We start from the raw sequence: 7500 nt of genomic DNA, 5'->3' as shown, positions 1-7500 counted from the left end.
AAATCCCGCAGGTACACTGGCCTAGGTATGATGCAATTATGATCCTGCCAACCGTCAGCCGCTTTTAGCCGTCTGCCAGGGGGAGTGGGACACGTGTCGGATGCGGACTGGCCTGGGGGATTCGCGATCATTATGGCACCGGATCCCATGGTCTATTTAAACCCGTCCTCCCCCCTTCAGGCGTCTTACTCCATTCCTGAGTTTTCGCTGGTGTCTGTCTTTTCTTCGAGAGCCTTGCTCTAGTGAACGTCTTCTCGAGCCGTAGGCGCCTCCCGTTTCTCGTCCCCCAGGTCCCTCAGAGCAATATAGGTTAGTGCCAACCTTCCTCTCACCGCCTAGGGGCTTCTCCTCTCTTCATTACTTTTGTGCCTCCCTCCGAGTTAGCCTTCGGCGTCTCGTTCCCCTTTCGGTCTGTCTTTTTAGGGTCCTTTAGATCCTCCCTTCGAAACTACTCAAAATGTCTTCTGACTCTTCTGCTCCCGGCAGTTCTGAGAGTTCTTCCGCTTCAAACCCCCAGGTCGCTGTCTCTGCGGACGAACCTACGTCCGGGGCAGGGCCTCGCTCGGTTTTTGCATCGGACGCTATTCCCTGTTCGTCGACTTCGGATGAACTCCTTCTGATAAGGGTTCGGTATGGGGTTCCTCCAGAGTACGACCTGGAGCTACCTGGCCCCTCTGACCGGGCCAGCACTCCTCCTCCCGGTCGCTTCTATTTGTATCAGGAAGCGTTCCATGCCGGACTCTGGCTTCCGCTTCCTGTCTTTGTTGATGCCTTCTTCCACTTCTTGGACATTTCTCTCGCCTCCATGGCCCCGAATTCCTTTAGATTTTTGATAGGATTTCTCTCCCTCTGCCACATAGCCGAGGTCCAGCCGTCCCTCTCCTTGTTCAGGCATTTTTATACCTTCAAACGCCATCCTTCGGCGAAGGACTGGTGGTACTTCTCCCCCCAGTTTGGTAAGAAGGGGTTGCTGAAGGGCGCCCCTTCTTCGATTCACAATTGGAAGGAAAAATTTCTCTTCGTCCACTGCCCGACCCTGAAACTGGGCCTGCCCCCTTGGGGGTCTCTGAGGGATTCCGTCCGTCGGGCTCCCAGCCTGGGAGAGGACGACCTCCAGGCCGCCCAGAAGCTTCTAAGTTATCCCGCTCCTTCCCTTCCTAATCTTCTGAGGGAGCAGCTTCTTTTCAACATCGACCTGAGCCCTCAGGATCCAGCGAGTATTCATCTTTTCTTATCCTTTCTTGCCTTCCTCTTCTCCTTCTCTTTATTTCTTTTTCCTTCCCACTCTCTTCTTTTTCTTTCTTTCTTTTCTTTTCTTTTTTTTTTTTTTTTGACTCTTGATTGACCGGTGTTGCTTCTTTTTCCCTTTTTCTTTTCTCATCATTGTTTTTTTTTTTTTTTAGCAATGGACGCCGAAGCAATGCGGATGCTCGCCAGGGACATGAGAGCTCAGAAGAGAAAGGGCACGGCGGCCTCCGGATCGGCGAAGAGGGCCAGGGCGGAGGAGACGAGCTTGGCCGCGCCCGTCCAGGCGGCCCCGGCCATCGACATTCCTTCAGATGCCGAGCCAGTGGCCCCCCGGGCTTCCTCGAGGAGCCCACCGACTGGGGCCCCCGCTCCGGGGGTTCGCCCCACGGAGGTGCCTGCCGCGGGGAGGAGGAGGAAATCGGTGGCTCGCAGGGCGAGTAGCCACTGAGCTGCTGCAGACGAGTCTGTCTGCTCCGAGGGGGGATCGGAGAACCCCTTCAACGACAAGGACTTGATCAGGCGGCTGCTCGATGGCTGCATCCTGTCCGATGTCATGGAGAGGATCGACCGCGTCGATCCCGAGCAGCGGGCTTGGGACTCTTTGGGGTCCTTCCTCGAGGTAAGCGGATATTTATTTACATGGTCACTCAGTCTTTGTTGTAATTCTCTATCCGTCCTTGCAGATTGGGCACCAGCTCTTCGCCTATGTCGAGGCGACGAGCCGCATGAGAAGGGACATCCTTCAGGTGGAGGAACGCTGCCAGGCCGAGGTGGCTCGCCTCCAAGCGAAGACGGCCGAAGTAGCCGCCCTCTAGGAGGCCCTGGAAAGAGAGAGGCAAGCCCGGGAAGAGGAGAGACAAGCCCGAGAAGAGGAGAGATGGATCTTGGAGGAGTCGGCGAGGAAGGCGGAAGCCGAGGTCGCCCATTTGGTCGAGCAAACTCCGGTTCTGGTCTCGGAGGCCAGGGCCCTTGCGGTGGAGGAGTTCAAGGCCTCCGCGGAGATGAGGGAACTGAACGTCCAGTTCGGCCAGGAGGCGTTCACTAAGGGGTTCGAGCTCTGCCAAGAGAAGGTGGCCAGCAGATACCCCGACCTCGATCTCGGCTTTCTCGAGGAGTCTGAAGACGAGGCCGGCCCCTCGTCCGCCGCCACCACAGTCGCACCCCCCGTGCCGAATTCTCCACCTCCTGCCCCTGAGGTCTGAGACCTCTGATCTTGCGCCCTTATTTTGTCGCCATATTTCTTTTTTGTTTGTCTTCAAAATTATTCAACCAATAAAGTTGAATTTCTTGTTGTGGATGGCTTCTTCTTCCCCCTCCTCCCTCTTTCTGCTTTTCTTCTTGCAATGAGTCGATCTTTAATGCTTGCACCTTCCGATGGTAGTGCCCTACCGAAGCACTCCCCTTGCCCCTGGGGGTCCCGCTGAAATCGACAATCCAGCGGTTGAAAAAGGAGGTCCTCCACTTGACGAAGAAGTTGAAGAAGTCGGAAGGCGAGCTCCACAAATCGAGAGAAGGCCATTCTGAAGCCGCCGCTGAGGCCGCCCACTTTAGGAGTCTCCAGGTGAAGGCAATCATGGATTACAGCCGGAGGAAGGCGAACTTCACAAAGGAGCTCGAGGAATGCAAAAAGAGCACCAGCGACCGAATTTAGGCTCAAGAGGCCAGGATCAGCGCCCTTAAGGTGGAGCTATCAGCTGCGAAGAGGAAGATCGGCCAGCTGGAAGGAAACTCATCCCGACTCTTGGCCCGGGTTGATGATGAACAGAAGTGGTTGCAGAAGGTCTCTGACCTCCAGAAGCAGCTTTAAGACGCCGAGATGAGCCACGACGTGCAGCGGGCCAGCTGGTGCCGGCAAGTGGAAGAGTACAAAGGGAGATTCCGGAAGGCGGCTGACGAGGTCGTTCGTCTCCAGAGGCAGCTGGTTAATAGGGCGCAGCTTACTTCCGCCCAAGATACCGAAGAGCTCCAAGCCCTGAGAGGCACTGTCGAAGGGATTTCTGTCTCCCTTGGGGAGAAGACAACCGAGCTGCAACAAGTGAAGATTCAACTGGCACTTGAGCGGAAGGCCGTCGCAGATGTGGAGGCGGAGTCCGAAGTTTTGCGGAAGTGGCGTCGAGAAGCGGAGGCTGAGAGCCAGCAACTTCGTCGGGCGCTCCAGGATGCGCTGCGGAAGAGGGAAGAACTAGAAGAAGCAATGGAGAACCTGAGGCAGTCCTGGTTGAGGGATGGAGTAGATAACCCTAGGTCAGAGGGAGCAGGGCCTCCTTAGAGCTCTTTTGTCTTTATGTCTTATCATGTAGTTACTTTCTTTTTATCGTTTTGTCTTTCTTTCCTTGGCCGTCCTGGCCTTGTAGTATGTATATCGGAAATGGAAAAAAGAGCGTTTTGTGTTACCTTGTCCACGCGTAGCACTGATATTGTCGTCTGTTGAACCTTTCTTGTCGTTTGGCTTGCTTGACGTAGATGTCGTCGTGGGGGAGGGGCTTTTTCCTTTCATCCGACCTTGTTACGCGGTCGAGTTTCGCCACCATTATTAACCCTCGCTGCAGAAGTGGCGGATGGAGCCCGACTTCCGTAGGAGTCCGGGCGAAGTCTTCCTTGGCGTAGAAACCCGGCTCCCGTAGGAGTCCGGGTGAAGTCTTCCTTGACGGTGGAACCCGGCTCCCGTAGGAGTCCGAGTGAAGTCTTCCTGGGCGGCGGAACCCAGCTCCCGTAGGAGTCCGGGTGAAGTCTTCCTTGGCGGCGGAACCCGACTCCCGTAGGAGTCCGGACGAAGTCTTCCTTGGCGTAGGAACCCGGCTCCCGTAGGAGTCCGGGTGAAGTCTTCCTTGGCGGCGGAACCCGGCTCCCGTAGGAGTCCGGGCGAAGTCTTCCTTGGCGTAGGAACTCGGCTCCCGTAGGAGTCCGGGTGAAGTCTTCCTTGGCGGCGGAACCCGGCTCCCGTAGGAGCCCGGGTGAAGTCTTCCTTGGCGTAGGAACCCGACTCCCGTAGGAGTCCGGGCGAAGTCTTCCTTGGCGTAGGAACCTGGCTCCCGTAGGAGTCCGGGTGAAGTCTTCCTTGGCGGCGGAACCCGGCTCCCGTAGGAGTTCGGGTGAAGTCTTCCTTGGCGTAGGAACCCGGCTCCCGTAGGAGTCTGGGCGAAGTCTCCCTTAGCGTAGGAACCCGGCTCCTGTAGGAGTCCGGACCTTCCATTTTGCTCGAGCCGGCGTGAGGTTCTCCTCTCGTTACCAGCCTAGCTTGTGGGGGCGCGTTAGGGCGCTGTAAGGCCTCTCCCCCCTCCGGTCTAAAAGAATCGGGCCTTCAACTTTGCTCATGTCAGGATGAGGTTCTCCTCCTGTTCCTGACATGACTGTGGGGGCACATTAGGGCGTTGCAAGGCCTCTCCCCCCATCCGATCTAAAAGAACCGGGCCTTTGACTTTGCTCAAGTTAGGGCGAGGTTTTTCTCCTGTCCCTAACAGGGCTGTGGGGGCACATTAGGGCGTTGTAAGGCCTCTCCCCCCATCCGGTCTAAAAGAACCGAGCCTTTGACTTTGCTCAAGTTAGGGCAAGGTTTTCCTCCTGTCTCTAACAAGGCTGTGGGGGCACATTAGGGCGTTGTAAGGCCTCTCCCCCCATCCGGTCTAAAAGAATCGGGCCTTTGACTTTGCTCATGTCAGAACGAGGTTCTCCTCCTATTCCTGACATGGCTGTGTTTTTGGAGGGATCATATCCAGTCATAATACATCCACGCTAGGTGGGAGGGGCACGTTAGGCAGAAAGAAAAGTAGATTCAAGGCGAAATAGTAAGTGATACATTTACAGTTTTTTCGCTCCTCCTTGAGGCCCTCCGGAGATGGAGTCGATGGTCCCGATGGGAGGTCGGTCCCCGGGTTGCTCCTCCCTTTTCTGCGGTTCAGGCGGTGGGAGGGCTCTTGGCCGGTCTCCTCTACCCTCAGGCCGGCGGTGGATGAATCTGTCGAGTCGACCTCGCCGAATGAGCTCCTCGATCTCGTCCTGGAGCTGGATGCATTCTTCAGTGTCGTGGCCGTGGTCGCGGTGGTAGAGGCAGAACTTGTTGGGGTTGCGCTTCCCGGGATGTGTGCGCATCCTCTCCGACCTAGGGAGCTGCTCCCTGACCTCCATCAGTACCTGGGCCTTCGAGGCGTTGAGGGGGGCGTAGTTGCGAAATCTCCCTGGTGGGGAGCCCCGCCGAACCCTGCGGTCCGGGCTTCTCTGCCTGCGTGCCCGGGTGGAGTATGGGCGCGCTTATGTCCAGGAGGGGATCGGGAACGCGGCCGGGCTTCCTTGGGCCTTTTCTCAACTGCGGGCTTACTCGAATCTCCCGCTTGACGCTCCCTTGCTGTCTCTTCGTCCTTCATTTTGAAGGCCTCTTCCGCTCGGGCGTATCCTTCAGCCCGAGCCAGTAAATCGGCAAAATCCCTGGGGTACTTTTTCTTCAGGGAGTACAAAAGATCATTCTTCTGAAGGCCACCTTTCAGGGCGGCCATGGCAACTGACTGGTCCAAGTTTCGGACCTCCAATGCCGCGACGTTAAAGCGGTTGATGTAGGCCCGTATGGACTCCCCTTCCCTCTGCTTGATGTTGATGAGGGACTCCGAACCCTTCCGGGGATGCCGGCTACTGACAAAATGGGCCACAAATTGGTGGCTCATTTGATCGAAGGAAAATATGGTACCCGGCTTCAGAGTCGAGTACCAGTTCCTCGCTGCTCCCTTCAAAGTAGACGGGAAAGCCCGGCACAAGATGGCGTCAGGAGCGCCGTGAAGCAGCATCATCGTTCGGAAGGCCTCCAGATGATCAACCGGGTCTGACATCCCGTCGTAGCTTTCGAACTGGGGAAGCTTGAAGTTCGGCGGGATCGGTTCCTGCATAATCATTTGGGAGAAGGGAGGGTCAGTGCAAATATCCTCACCATAAGCGGGAGGCGCGTGGCGGAGTTCTTCGATCCGCCGGTTCATCTCCTGAAGCCTCCGGTCCAGAAAATCCTCTCGACTTCGAGTCTCGAGGGTCCTTTGGCAGAACGGGGGCAGGGATCTTCCAGGGGTGGAGTCGTGATCCGATTGAGGGCTCTCTACCCTCGGATTTATTTTCCCGGGAAGGACGGGGCGGCTGGCCCGCCCTGCCGTCGGGTTCTGGCATTCCGGAGATGCCCTTTCCGGATGCGCCGACGCCTGCGGTTGCTGCTGCTGCATTGCTTGTACGGCTTCGACGAGGCCTCTGACCTGCTGTGCCAGCAAGTCAAATTGCTCCGCGCCGACCGCCGCCGTCGGAGGGGGAGGAGGAGGAGGCTGAGAAACTGGAGGGGAGGCCGGAGCCTGAGATCTGGCCGCGGAGGCCGTAGACCGCCGGGTGGATGCCTTGCACGAAGGCATCGAGTGTCGATCTCGTGAAGGGAGGTTAGGAGCGGGTGACGGAGAGACGGTCAGGGACGGCTCCGTTGAACACTCCTTTAAGAACAAGGGTGCTGTGAAGACACAGGCCCCTTCCTCTAGCGCCAATCATGTTGGTGCAAAAATCTGCCTGCGCCGAAGAAGCTGGAGTCGGGGAAGCCGCGGTCACCGTCGGAACCTGCAAAAGAAGTCTAAACCGGAGGTGGGGTTGCTCCGGCAAGACCCTCCGACGCTCAAGTCAGTTCTCTGCCTCAATAAGAATGGAGTGCTCGAACGAAGAATTTAGCAGAGTTTTGAGATAAGAAATGAGCTTAGAGAATAACATATCTGGATCCCCCTTTTTATAGACGGAGGAGGTAACGGATTGATGGCGACACCTGTAACCGTCTGGTAGTGGGCCGCCCGTGGTCAGAGAAATTTATTGCGAGAGGTAGTGGAGCGGAATCGTGGCCATCACTGCAGCTCGCCACGTGGAATCAGTTGTAGGGAGTGGAGCAGCGCCCGTTGTCGTGACTTGCCAGCGGATGGGAGAATCGCCCGGTATCCGTCGCAGGAGGTGGAGCAGATTCGTGGCCGTTATTGTGGCCTGCCAGGGGGTAGTGGAGCTGTGCGGAATCCGCCACAGGAAGTGGAGCAGGGCGGCGATGGTTACTGCGGCCTGTCAGGGAATGATGGAACTGCGCGGAATCCGCCACAGGAAGTGGAGCAGGGTCGTGGCCGTTTTGGTGGCCTGCCAGGGGGCGCGGATCTGTTGATTGAAGCTCGGCAGCGGTCGGAGCCCGACCTCTGTAGAGGTCCGGGAGAGGTCCTCCTGGCGGCTGGGGTCGTGGGTGGAGTCTGACTTCCGTGGGAGTTCGGG

This window comes from Elaeis guineensis, chromosome 6 (assembly GCF_000442705.2).
Source record: "Elaeis guineensis isolate ETL-2024a chromosome 6, EG11, whole genome shotgun sequence".
Classification (NCBI taxonomy): domain Eukaryota; kingdom Viridiplantae; phylum Streptophyta; class Magnoliopsida; order Arecales; family Arecaceae; genus Elaeis; species Elaeis guineensis.
This window is presented reverse-complemented; position numbering follows the sequence as displayed.